The sequence below is a fragment of the Solanum dulcamara genome, chromosome 9, assembly GCF_947179165.1.
Source record: "Solanum dulcamara chromosome 9, daSolDulc1.2, whole genome shotgun sequence".
In the NCBI taxonomy this organism is placed as follows: Eukaryota; Viridiplantae; Streptophyta; class Magnoliopsida; order Solanales; family Solanaceae; genus Solanum; species Solanum dulcamara.
The window spans coordinates 18688754-18703391 of NC_077245.1; positions in this window are offsets into that span (position 1 = coordinate 18688754).

The following is a 14638-nucleotide window of genomic DNA, read 5'->3' on the forward strand; positions in this document are numbered from 1 at the left end:
AATATGTGATAAATGTATTATCCATCTATAAAACTTGTATTATATATGTTTTATAAATAGTTTTCTGCAATATATATTAAAACTGTATTATAAATGTATTATAAGTGTTCAGTGAAAAAAAAATTATTGCTATAGATGGTAAATATTTTCTTAATATTGTATATTTATGTAAGTTTCCCTTTAATATATGTAATTTCTTTTGTCTCAGTTTGTGTGACACAAATAGAATTTGAAGAGTCAATTCAATTTTAATATGATTTTTAGATATTTTAAATTATAAATTATTGTGATTTATAATATTTTTTATATAATTATTAAATAATATATATTATTTTTTTTGTCCCTATTTATGTGACACTAATAGAATTTTGAGAGTTAGCCAAATTTGGCTGGATCGCTCACTCAACAAATTCTTCTTCTCGAGTAATTATTATGATTTATATTACTTTTTACATCATTTTCAAATAATATATATCACTTCTTGTATCGAAACTTACATCTCAAAGCAGGCATATTAACTTGTTGCCTGCTTTGGCATGTGTAAGCGACTAAGTTTCGTTCCTGAAATATAGCGATCAAGAAAGGAAAAATAGCATGCAAACAATAATATTTATATTTAAATATGTGCGAAGGTTACAATCTTTATGAAATCTTAAGAAAGAAAAATGTAATCCCCTAATTCTCCTCTTCAAGATTATCAATTCAAGAGTCTTACTTCGTTCTTGATTTGATGGAATACTTGTGGCTCAACACTTGGAAGTGAAGACTTCTTTGTATGAGAAGACTTGCATATTACCACTGAAGAGCAAGGATTCTATGTATTTCTGTGTCCTTTTCTTCTGAAGACCCCTTTATATAGGCATGAGCTAGGGTTTTAGGGGTATTTCGGTCTTCAAATAATTTAGAAGACCTTGGGCTTGAAGAGTAAGAGTTGGGCTCATCTTGTCCACTTAATGGTCTGGCCCAAATGTAATTTGGACTTTATTTAAGTTATATAGTTCTAACTTAAATATTAATCCGACTTTATTAACCAATAATTTGACTTGGTCAACGTATCATGAATTTAAGATTTAATCCAAATTTAATATGGATTTATCAATAAAACTTCACTGTCTGCAAATGCCCCCTGCTTCGAGGCTTGTTGGGGTGCTCGACTTGTCGAACCCGTAAAGACAAGACTTGAAGTATTTGTGAAGTAATTTTTTTTTCTTTCACGTAATTTATCTTATGTGTAACATTTGAAACTTTATAAGAAATGATTGTGTTGATATTGTTGAAGCTATCCAAATTGACATATACTGGAGTTTTTCTGACGTCATTCTCTAATTTGTGAGAGATTAGTTGACTTTCGATCATGATCAGTTACCAACTCACTTTCGATATGAAGTGTTTCAAGCTCATGAAGCCTGATCGCATGGTATTTCTTGGTAGTTTAATGATTTCATTTGGTTCATCAGCTACAAAATGGCTTCTAATTCTATGAGCAAGAATTGCGTCTACAGGCTTGATCTACTGATACGGAGCTTGTAATTTTGACACAAATTTTGGGCGTTTAACGCCTTAATGATAGGTTCTCCTCCAATTTTGCTTGATCGCTTGAACAAAATGTAAGGACTTCAACCCGTCATTACGTAAGCCTAGACTTATTAGGAGGCCTTTTCATACATATATAGGAAGCTTTTCGAATTTGCCACATTCGACTGTAAGGAGTGTTTTCCATGATCTGATGTGGAAAAATACGTGTATGCATAGGAGATTTTTTTTTTTTAAAATCAAAATTTGCGATAGTTGCCAACTTACCATATCATTTTCCTATTGTTTGGTATAGTTGAGAACATACTGAATCTTCATTTATGTTTAAACTTTCCATGTTTAACCAAAAGTAATACAAGAAATACGTCTTGTGTATTCTGATGCCATGAGAAGCACACGCTCGAAGTTTCCTGATTTCAAAACTTTTCATATTGATTTGAAGGGAAAATTCACACGTTATTCACTTTTTGGTTTTCAGAATTTTTCCATGTTTGATTTCAGTGGAATTTCCATAAAGTGATTCCTATGAAAACTTACCATGATTTGATTCCTATGAAAACTTATCATAATTTGGTTACTATGAAACTTACCATAATTAGTTCTTTTCCACAATTTGTAGAAATCAAACTTTCCATAGTAATAATTTTTCATAATTCGTAGGAACCAAATTGATGTCTCCATGCTTTGAAATCTATATATACCCACGTTCCCATGGTGGTTGAATATCGATTTACGGCACCATCAAACTCCATTGAGTCCATCTCTATCAGGTAAGCCCTTTCCTCAAACCTGATTTTCGTCACTTTTTCTACTGCTCGACTCAGCTGTGGTAAAAAACTCATATCTCATTGTAGGAATGTCTAAATCGTGATCCGTTTGATTTTTCAGAAACTAGACTCGTAGAGCTATGGCATATTCTAAAATCACGATCAGCTCCTGGATTCGCTCAGGTGTTTTTTTCTGAATTTTCTCTAAAGTTCTTCGTCACTTTTTCTACTGCTAAGCACAGCTGTGGTAAAAAAATCATATCTCATTGTAGGAATGTCTAAATCATGATCCGTTTGATTTTTCAGAAACTAGACTCGTAGAACAACATATACGAAAATAACGATCATATAGCTCATGGATTCGCTCAGGTGATTTTTTGAATTCGACTTAAAGTTCTGATTAACTGACTGCACCAGCTTTGTGCGGCTTCACGAAAAAATTCATATCTTGACGTAGGAATAACGAAATATCAATCCGTTTGCGGCGTTGGAAAAAAAACTCATAGAGATACATCATATATGAAAACCACATTATATTGCATTTGTATTTGTTCAGTTTTCTATTCTAAATCAGCCTTCGAACAACTTCAAAAAATCTGAACTTATCATCTTTATGCTCTTACGAATCTAACCCTTTTTATTAATTCTTTTTTTTTTTTTGCAGATATATGGCTTTGATCCTTCAATACGATGAACTTTAGTGACCATAATACACCGCATCCTCATCTAGAGATAGTGGGTGGCCAACGAAATCCGAATGCCAAAATCCTAGTTTTGGAGGTTCAACCTCTGACAACGGGCATCTTCTCGCTTGATAGTGGGCCATCTGATGAATCTCTTCGCCTTAAAGGATGTTCCCAGATGGGTACGAAAAATTTCATGGGAAAATTCTCGAGCGAGGCTACTAGTATGAATGTTCCTCTACTGAAATCCGCAATTCATCAAGAAGCCGCATCCGCCGAATCTTCTCATCCCAAGAGGTGTTTCGACAATTGGAGTGTTCTGCCTTCTAGCTTTGGAAACATCCGTTACACATCTAGCTACTGGGAATGGGTAGAGGACGTGCTGCCATGTTACAAGGAGATTTTGGAGTGCGGGAGTACATGACACAATTTTCACCATGCCGATTTAAAGCTTCATGCTATTGGCACCGTGAGACACAACAACTCTTTTTTTGTCTTTTTTTTTTGCAGGTTTATAATGGACCGCAAACAGTCTCAATATCAGACCAAAACAAATGTAAGGGATAATCCATAATTTGCGAGGAACCACTTAGTGCGTCTTCTTTGTAGTTGCGGCTTTGATGACGAACCACACTTATTTTTTTGTAATTGTGGCTTTGGTGGTGATGAATCACACTTGATGCATCTTCTTTTGGATTTGCGGCTTTGATCACTAACCACACATGATGTATCTTCTGTTTCAGTTTCGGCTTTAAGGACGAACCACACGGTGCATTTTTCTTTGTAATTGTGGCTTTGATAGTGATGAACCACACTTGATGCATCTTCTTTTGGAGTTGCGGCTTTAGTAATGAACCACACTTAGTATATATTCTTCTGTAATTGCGGCTTTGACGAGAACTGCACTTACTGCATCAGAGAAAGTCTCTGCAATTGTGGCTTTGATGACCACGAACCACACTTGGTGCATCGTCTTTTGGAGTGGCAACTTTAGTGATGAACAACACTTAGTGCATCTTCTTCTGTAGTTACGGCTTTGATGAAAACCATACTTAGTGCATTTTTCTCTAAGTCACGACTTTGGCGATGAACCACTCTTTGTGCCTCTTCCTCTGCAGTTGTGGCTTTGGCGAACACCACACTTACTGCATCTTTCTCTAAGTCACAGCTTTGGCGATGGACCACACTTTGTGCCTCTTTCTCTGCAGTTGCGGCTTTGGCGAAAACCACATAGTGTATCTTTCTCTAAGTTACGATATTGATGACGAGCCACGCTTTGTGTCTATTCTTCTGGAGTTTCGGCTTTGGCGAGAAAGAGATTTTGGTGTAGTCTATCCTAGTTGTCGCACCCTATTTTCGAACGAGTCAAAATAGTTCGTAACATAAAATGACTATGCCTCTGATTTTGAAAAATATTTAGAGTCGCCACCTAATTTTAAGGAAAATATTAGGAAACCTATTGTTGAAAATTGTAAATGTAAACTCTATTTTAATTTATGAAATAGTGAGATTCTAGGTAAGGATTTTGGTTACTCGAGAGGAAGGTGTTAAGCATCCCTCATAGCCTATCCGAAGATAGTCCTTCAATTTAGTTTTAGAAAAATGATTATGGATATTTTATTCATTTATTTGCTTTAGAAAATGATGATAAGAAAATATTCATTGATTCGAGAAATAAAGGAGAAAATACAAGGTTTGTCGTACATACGTCAATAATATGAGTAGAGCAAATTTAATAGTAATATATTTATCGTACGATAAAAATAAATAATAACGAAATATACTTGAAATGTATGAAAATTTTATGTATTGAAATATAGATGTATATTTAAAGTCATGAATAAATAAGCTTACCTAAATTTATGGTAACTAATATGAATGTCGAGTATTAGAACTGATTACTTTATCTTTATTTGTAGACACGATATAAAAGAAAATAAATAAATAAGTAAATAAGATAATGGACAAGTGTAGATATGTGGATATATAATATGTAATAAATATAATTTGGGTGAAACTTCAAATAAAATTAGTGGTGCCTAAAAATCATTAAGTTTTTTAAAATATTAAACTACCCCAAATATATACAAACGAAAATGTTTAAAAGTTGACAGGAAATAAAATATCTACATTCTTATCTTCTTCGGATCAGCACCGACTTATTAATCGAAAGAAAAAATACATAAAGTTTTATCGTTTTTCTGCTCGGGTCAACTTCCATCATTTCCGAAGGGTCTAACTACCCCTACCCTCCTATGTTCATTTGTTATTATAATCCTAAAGCGATTTAAAAGAAATAAAAACTAACGTCCTAAAGCGTGCCTATTGTCCCAACTTAATATTCAAGAGGCATTGAATTTACTAATTGGATAGGTTCTAGACTAAAAGACAATGTAGGTTTCCTAATTAGACACATCGTCAAACAAAATAAATAAGACGAGCAGTTAGCATGTTAAGTCTCAAATAAGCCTCTGGATTAATTAATTAGCATGCTTGAAAACACAAATAGATAGTGAACAGTCTTAACATAACGAGTGGTGCATCACAAATCACAAGTCAACATAAAAAAATAAAAAAATAAAAGTGTATTATTAAACATACAAGAATAATTTATAACTAATTAAGAATATTCATCCCTAGATATGATTTTACACAAATAATATGCTGAAATATTTATTAAATCCTATAGGCATGATTTCCATATGAATTAGTATGTTTGAAAGTGAATGAAACTCTATAGACATGATATTATATGAATCAGTATGTTGAAAATGAATGAAAATCTATAGGCATGATTTCACGATAACATGATATGCTGAAAAACTAATTAAAGTCGTAGGCATGGTTTCAAAATAGAATGGCATGATAAATAATTATTAGAATCCTATGGGCATGATTTCTATACATAACATTGTGCTAAAAATATTTATAAAGGTCTGTAGACATAATGTCTATTTAACTGGCATGTTAGAATTATAATACTTATGGACATGATTGTTATATGATAAAATATGCTGAAAATATTATTAGATCTCATGGACATAATAGACTCAAATTATTCTTACCGACATGATTTCTATATGCTTGAAATAATATTAAATCCTATAGGCATGATTTCTACATGACATAACATTCTAAAAATTTTATTGAAAAGACCAATAGGCATTGTATCTATTAAAGTATCATACTAAATATTAATTAAATCCTAGATATGATATCTATATAAATTAACATGTTAAATATATTAAATGAATCCTATAGACAAGATTTCTATGTGAATTGACATGCCAAGAATTGTTTATAATATCTAAATGAACATGTAACAAACCTACTTTCTATAGGCAGGATACTATCAACATATTGACAATTCACATGGATATGCTGAGACTGAGTTTTATAATAGATTACAGTGCATGAAAATATTGTAATTAAATTCCTTTAGGCTAAGAATATGCTTTAGTACAAATCTGGCTACTAAACTCTTAAAATTTTAATAATATGACAATCGGTGATTTGACTCAAACAAGGCACAAGTTTGAAAAAGTTATTATTTAATATATGCTAAAAGATGTTTCAAGGAGTTAAAACTAAATGATATATTTTAAATGCACAATGATGATAGTAAAATTAAGGCTCAGTGTTCTAACCGATATACATAATGATCTCTTTTTAATTAAAATAAAATTTGGTAGACTAACTCATCAAAAACTATTACTTTAAATTAGATCTAAGCATGATACGAGTGGCATGATTTTGATAATTATGTTCAAACAATCAACTCTTGTAAGCATATTATCTAACACACATACACAAGTTAAAATAAAATGGATTCAAATAGGACATTAGTGTAACACCCCCCAAAATTTTTTCCTAAGATTCAGACCTTTCTTGTATACGTGTAGGGTCGAACTCGATTATTGTGAAGCGTATGCACGAGGTAAGATGAGTCCCTGAGAAATTGGAAAGTGTTAGAGGTGATGTGGGGTCACAAAGGACCCCTAGGACCAAGCTAAGTCCAAAAGATTCGTCGTGGCTAAGTTTTAAGATGAGTTCATATAAGGGGTCGACTTCTAACGATCCTATCTTTTGAAAGAAGATAATTTGGGTGGACCACGACCTATTAAATTAAAGGTCGTCGAGTCTTCTTTCCAACGCTACCAAGAATGTAAATTTTGGAGTTCGGAGTCAAAAGATATGACGATCCTAAGACGAACTAGTACGATAGGAATTTCAGGCCTGGGTTGCAACTGCTGTTAATCTGGGCTTGGCGCGACGCGCCACTATCGCGCCAGGAACAAGCCTCAGTAGTTTGGTCCCTGGCGCGGCGCGCCACTATGAGATGTATAGGGTTTTCAAGCCTATTTTCCAACACCCAGAAAACTTGGGCTTGGCGGTGTAAGGGCGCGACGCGCCACTATCGCGCCACAAAACAACCTCAGTAGTTTGTTCCTTGGCGCGACGCGCCACTATCAGATGTGCATGATTTAAGCCTAAATTAGGTTTGGCGCTGTAAGGGCGCGATGCGCCACTATCGCGCCAAGGGTGTTTTAGCCATTTTTCCAGATTTTTAAAGAAAGGGCAATTTGGGTATTTCCCCAAATTATATATACACAGCCTTAGGACATTTTTGGGACCATTTTCAATCCCTCTCTCTCTCTAAAAGCCCTAACATTTCCCTCTCTTCTTTTTCTTCTTCTCCAAATCCTTCTCTAACAAAGAGTGCCTTCAAGAGCTTCAAGATTTCAAGTTTTCCATTGAAGACCCAACAATAAGGTTTCTTCAAAATCTACTCTAAGGTATGTAAGGCTATTTAAAGCATGGGTTGAGTCCACCCATGTGCCCTACATCTTCTTTGAGAGTTATTGTCCATAAGAATGAAGTTTATTGATGGAGTTAGGTCCAAATAGGTCCCTTTCATCTATTACCCTAATTTCTATTATGTGGACGTTGTGGAGTCGAGAGAGTTATGTGCTTCATGTTGTTAGGAGTTGATTGAGCTGAGAGGTTGAACTTATTGTCATCTATTAATTTGATTCTTGTTATGTTGATGTTGTTGAGTCAAGAAATTTCTAAAAAGAGCCTTCATGTGAGTATGCATTGATAGAGATGCGTTGTTAAACATACTTTATTGATTTTCTTAACCATGTTGATTTCGATAAAGGTGTTGATTTTCTCGATATGTTATTCATCTTGAATTGTTGGTTTAAAACCTTGGAGTTGTGATGAGTTCCAAAGACGTGTTGAATGAATAGAGAAATGACGGGATATGTTTGTATGTTGCTATGAATGTACATTTAAATTTCTCTTGAAAGATATGATTGAGATTGATCGGATAGTATGATGGGGAGAGGTTTGATTGTGATAGAGTTGATGAGTTGATAAGGCTGTAAATGAGACTTGTCGATATGATTTGATTGAGTTGATTGGATGGAGTTTTATGAGCATTGAGTCTTGGGAGGAGTATCGAGCGTCGAGTGGGTATGAGTATAGTCCATACTCGAACCCCATGAACTACGCCACCAACGTAGAAAGGGATTAAACCGTTAAAGTCGGATGCTTCCCATGGGATCGAACCGTTAAAGTTGGATGTTTCCCATCTTATTGTCTTGAAATGATAGGACTTGACTGATTGATGAGATCCATGATTGGTTGATTCATTCATACCCTGGAAAAGTATGAATGGACGTGGCAACAACGTCAGTTTGTTGTACTATCACTGGCTCATAAGTGATGGTTGTCGAATAAGAGAAACTCCCATATAGGACTTGATAGTACTCTGAGTCGGATTGAGTTGAATGATATGTGATTGGTCCCATCTAAACCATACTCTTGTTTAGACTTAGGACACTTGATTGAGTTGTTATTTCTCTTGAGTTGTGATTCCGAGTTGATTTGATTCGGTCCTTTCTGACGTTGTTTCATTCGGCCATTTTACATACTCGTACATTCCATATACTTACGCCATTTGGACTGCATCATTTCATGATGTAGAGACAGGTACTAGAAATCATTAACCGGTGCACCATTGAAGATCCACACGCTCCCAGCTAGTTGGTGAGTCCTCCTAGTTTCTGGAGGAGGTTGAGTTTCCTGTATAGTTTTGTGTTGTTTCCTTTATTTTTGATTTCTGGTAGCCATGGTCTTGTCATCAGCACTTTCCAAATTGTTGATAGAGGCTTCATAGACTAGAGTGTGGAAATGTTGGATTGTTCTTTTGAGTAGTTCTTCTATAACTGTTGGTTGATTTGATAGTTATTTGGCCTTTGGCCCTAAATTATGAATAGTACTTCATTGATTGAGTCTTCCGCAGAGAGAATGTGAATGAATGAAAGTGTGACTGGACCAGGTGGTTCGCTTGAAGGTCGGAAATGGCTTTCGAGTGTCGGCCACGCCTAGGGTACCCTCTCGGGGCATGACAAACATGGTATCAGAGCACAGAGTTCAAGAGTCTTAGGGAGTCTATGAAGCCGTGTCTAGTAGAGTCTTGCTTATGGGTGTGTTGTGCACCACACTATAATCAAGAGGCTATAAAACATTAAGAATTATTTCACTTCTTTCATACCCTGAATTCGTGCGATAGAGTTAAACTCTATAAACTTCCTTTCTAATTCGTGCATTTATACGTTATAGATAATGCCTCCTAAACATATTTCTAGCCAGAGGAATGCTGATAACGCAGAGATTCCACAGTCAGAGGTACGCCCATCGAGGGCTAGAGGTCGACCGACGAGGTATGCGAAGGCACCTCAAATGCCTACTACTCCACCAACACCAACTTCGGAGGCAGATTTTTGAGGAGCGATTGTCATGCTCACTCAATTAGTGGCTGCCCGAAATGGTAACCAGAGTTCGCCAACTCTTAGCTCTAGTTTCCAAGAGCCGTCTGCTGCCGCCAGAATTAGAGACTTTCTGAGAATGAATCTGCCGGCATTTACGGGGTCTAAGGTTGATGAAGACCCCCAAAATGTTATTAATGAGATGTGGAAAATCCTGAAAGCTATGCATTCTATGGAGATTAAGGGGGTTGAATTAGTGTCTTACCAGCTCAAGGATGTGGCAAACATCTGGTATAACCAATGGGAACAAGGTAGAGGTGAGAATGCTGAACCTGCTATGTGGGATGAATTTGAGGGAGCCTTTCTTGACCACTTCTTTCCCCGAGAATTGAGGAAAGCAAAAGTAGAGGAGTTTGTGAATCTGAAACAAGAAGGTATGACTGTTAGGGAGTACAACCTGAAGTTTATCCAGCTGTCTAGGTATGCTCCAGAAATGGTCCCAGATGTGAGGTCGAAGATGAGGAAGTTCATCTTCGAATTGGGGAGACATGTGAAGAAGGAGTGCAAAACAACATTATTGATCTCTGACATGGATATCTCCAGATTAATGGTGTATGCTCAATAGGTGGAGGAAGTGAAGAGAAAGGAAAAAGAGGAGCATCTGAGCAAGAAGGCAAGATCAGCTGGGCATGAGAATGAACAGAAGCAGAACAAGGGCAACAGGTCCTTCTTCCAGAAGAGGCCTTCCAACTATGCCTTATCCACCGCCAGTGCACCTATGCCGCAGAACATATATGATCGGCAGGGACAGAGTCACCAGAATTTCAGACCCCAGGGTTCTCAATCTCAGATTAGCGTTGGTCAAGGTTCGAAAGGAAAGCCACCATGCGGCAAGTGCGGTAAGCTCCACTTGGGAGAGTGCAGAGCAGGAAGGGTTGGTTGTTATAAATGCAGCCAAATGGACCATTTTCAGAGGGAGTGTCCAACAGGGGGGAATAGAGCCCAGTTTTCTACCACCGCACCGCCAGCTAGAGGTTATCAGAAGGGCACTACTTCAGGTACGAGTGGGGGCACAAACCGCCTATATGCCATGGGTAGTCACCAAGATCAGGAGAACTCTCCAAACATCGTGACGGGTATGATTTGAGTCTCTTCCCTTGACTATTTTGTTTTGATGGATCTGGGTGATACCCTATCTTTTGTGACTCCTTATATGGCTAGTAAATTCAATAAAATCCCTGAGTATCTCCTTGAGCCTTTCTGTGTAACTACTCCTGTCGGTGATTCTGTCGTAGCTGAGAAAGTCTATAGAGATTGCACTGTGTCAATTCATCATAGGGATACCTTGGCTGACTTGGTCGAGTTAGACATGGTTGATTTTGATGTTATCCTTGGCATAGACTGGCTTTATGTCTGTTATACCTCTATCGATTGTAGGACTCAGATTGTCAAGTTTAAATTCCCGAATGAGACTGTCATAGAGTGGAAAGGTAGTCCTATCGTGCCTAAGGGTAAGTTTATTTTCTACCTTAGGGCCAAAAAGCTAATCTCAAAAAGGTGTATTTATCACATTGTTCGAGTGAAAAATGACAGCATTGAGTCTCCATCCCTTGAGTCGGTTTCGATCGTCAATGAGTTTCCTGATGTCTTTCCTAAAAATATGCCCGGAGTCCCTCCTGATAGGGAGATCGACTTTGGGATTGACGTCCTTCCTGATACCCAGCCTATCTCAATCCCTCCATATAGAATGGCTCCGGCCGAGTTGAAAGAGTTGAAGGAATAGTTGAAAGACTTGTTAAATAAGGGATTCATTAGACTGAGTGTCTCACCATGGGGTGCTCCGGTCCTATTTGTGTGAAAGAAAGATGGGTCCCTTAGAATGTATATTGACTACAAACAGCTGAATAAGGTCACCATAAAGAACAAATACCCTCTCCCCAGAATAGACGACTTATTTGACCAACTTCAGGGTGCCACTTGTTTCTCAAAGATAGACCTAAGATCGGGCTACCATAAGTTGAAGGTGAGGGAGTGTGATATCCCAAAGACAGCTTTTTGGACCCACTATGGCCACTTTGAGTTCTTGGTGATGTCCTTCGGGTTGACTAATGCCCCCGCAGCTTTTATGGATCTCATAAACCGAGTATTTAAACCATATCTTGATATGTTTGTGATTGTATTCATAGATGATATTTTGGTTTACTCCAAGAATAAGGAAAAGCACGCCTATCATCTTAGGGTTGTCTTGCAAACTTTGAAAGACCAGGTATTGTATGCAAAGTTCTCCAAATGTGAATTTTGGCTTGCATCAATGGCTTTTCTAGGCCATATTATATCTGGAGATGGTATTCAGGTTGATGCTCAGAAGATTGAGGTAGTGAAAAATTGGCCCAGACCCACATCCCCAATAGAGATAAGAAGTTTCTTGGGTTTGGATGGCTATTATCGAAGGTTCGTAGAGGGATTCTCATCCATATCATCACCATTGACCAAGCTGACCTAAAAGAAGGCTAAGTTCCAATAGTCCAATGCTTGCGAGGAGAGTTTCCAGAAATTGAAGACCAAACTGACCACTGCTCCTATTCTAACTTTGCCCAATGGGACAGAGGATTTTGTGATCTATTGTGATGCATCTAGAGTTGGTTTGGGTTGTATTTTGATGAAGAGGGGAAAGGTGATAGCCTATGCTTCAAGACAGCTTAAGATTTATGAGAGAAATTATCCAACTCATGACCTTGAGCTGGCAGTTGTGGTATTTGCTCTTAAAATTTGGCGCCACTACTTATATGGAGTGTATGTTGATGTGTTCACCGATCATAAGAGTTTACAATACGTCTTCAGCCAGAAGGAACTTAACCTGAGACAAAGGAGATGGCTCAAACTGCTCAAAGACTATGATATGAGCATCCTCTACCATCCAGGTAAAGCTAACATTGTTGCTGATGCTCTTAGCAGGTTGTCTATGGGTAGCACTACCCATATGGAGGAGGGAAGGAAAGAATTGGCTAGAGAGGTGCACAGATTAGCCCGATTGGGAGTTCGTCTTGAAGAGAACAATGAAAGTGGAGTTAATATTCAAGATAGGGTTGCATCCTCACTCGTGGTGGAGGTAAAAGAAAAGCAAGACCAAGATCTCATCCTTCTCCAGTTGAAGGAAGTTGTTCACAAATAAAAGGTGATGGTTTTCACCAAAGGGGGAGATGGGGTGTTGAGGTACCAAAATAGATTATGTGTACCAGATGTCGATGATGTTCGGGAAAAGATTATGGTCGAAGCGCATAGTTCCAGATACTCTATTCATCCGGGCTCTACAAAAATGTATCATGACTTGAGGGAAATCTATTGGTGGAGTGGGATGAAGAGAGATATTGCGGAATTCGTTTCCAAGTGCTCAAATTGCCAACAGGTTAAAGTTGAGCATCCAAGACCATGTGGCTTGGCTTAAAATATATAAATCTCAGAATGGAAGTGGGAGATGATCAATATGGACTTTATTACAGGTCTGCCAAAGTCCCGGAAGCAATATGATTCGATTTGGGTGATTGTGGATAGAATAAAGAAATCATCTCACTTCTTGGCAGTTAAGACTACTGACACCGCAAAAGATTATGCAAAGTTATACATTCAGGAGATCGTCAGATTGCATGGGGTTCCCTTATCTATCATTTCGGATAAAGGAGCTCAATTCACCTCCTAATTCTGGATATCCTTGTCATGACCCAACCCCGTAGGTCGCGACTGGGGTCCGACCTGGACCCCTGTATACCTACCTATCTGTTATAGTCATACTGAACTATGAACAAGGGGATACTACTAAAAAAAACCCCAATGAGTTAAAACTTTTTCATGTACATGTAGCCTCTTTCATTTGTTTCATATCATGAAAGGGCATGCGAGCCGACAAGGCTGCTATAACAAAAACATTCACAATATATCGAATAGGCAACATCGAAACTAACTCACAAACAACCCACATATACACATGTCTACAGACCTCTAAGAATAGTAACAATAACATATGGCGGGACAAGACCTCCCCCGTACCCCTGAATGTACAAATATATACATTAAGTGACCAGCATCAAAATTTAGGCTCTAGAACAGTGAAGCACTTCCGACACAGCTGAGAGGAACTCCTATGCTGATGTATCTCCAGAATAAACATCTGTACCTGCGGGCATGAAACGCAGCCTCCCGAGAAAAGAGGGTCAGTACGATATATGTACTGAGTATGTAAAGCATAACACATCGTAACTGAGATCATAACTGAAATAAGGATGCAGGGGACAAGTATAATAACTAAATGAATTACTGTACCTGCACCTTAGGACACGTAAATCATACACATCATCATATACTGTGCCCGGCCCTCTAGTGAACTCGGTGTTATAATCAATTCTTCATAATCACATATCATCATATCATAATGCATTTCATTTCATCATATCATCGTATACGGTATCATACCATCGTATACGGTATCATCTCATCATGTATATCATCGTATCACACCCGGTTCACTGCGGGGCTCAGGGTCACAATGTATTGCTTTAATCTCATATGCATGCCTACATAAAGTATCCGGCCCTTTAGTGAGGGACTCGGTGAATGGAGTGGTGTACGTCTATAGCGTACCATCATAATATACATATGTACCCGGCCCTCTAAGGAGGGACTCGGTGCTCCTTCCTTATTTCACCACATATACTATCATATTACAGCCGGCCCGGGACTCGGTGAATAATCTTATCGTCATAACATATAACATATATCACACCTCACGTACGGCATCGTCTCCTCGTGCGTGGAACTATACACATCCGGCCCGGGACGCGGTGAAAGAATCAGTAACACTGTGCACGATAACATATCCCGGCCC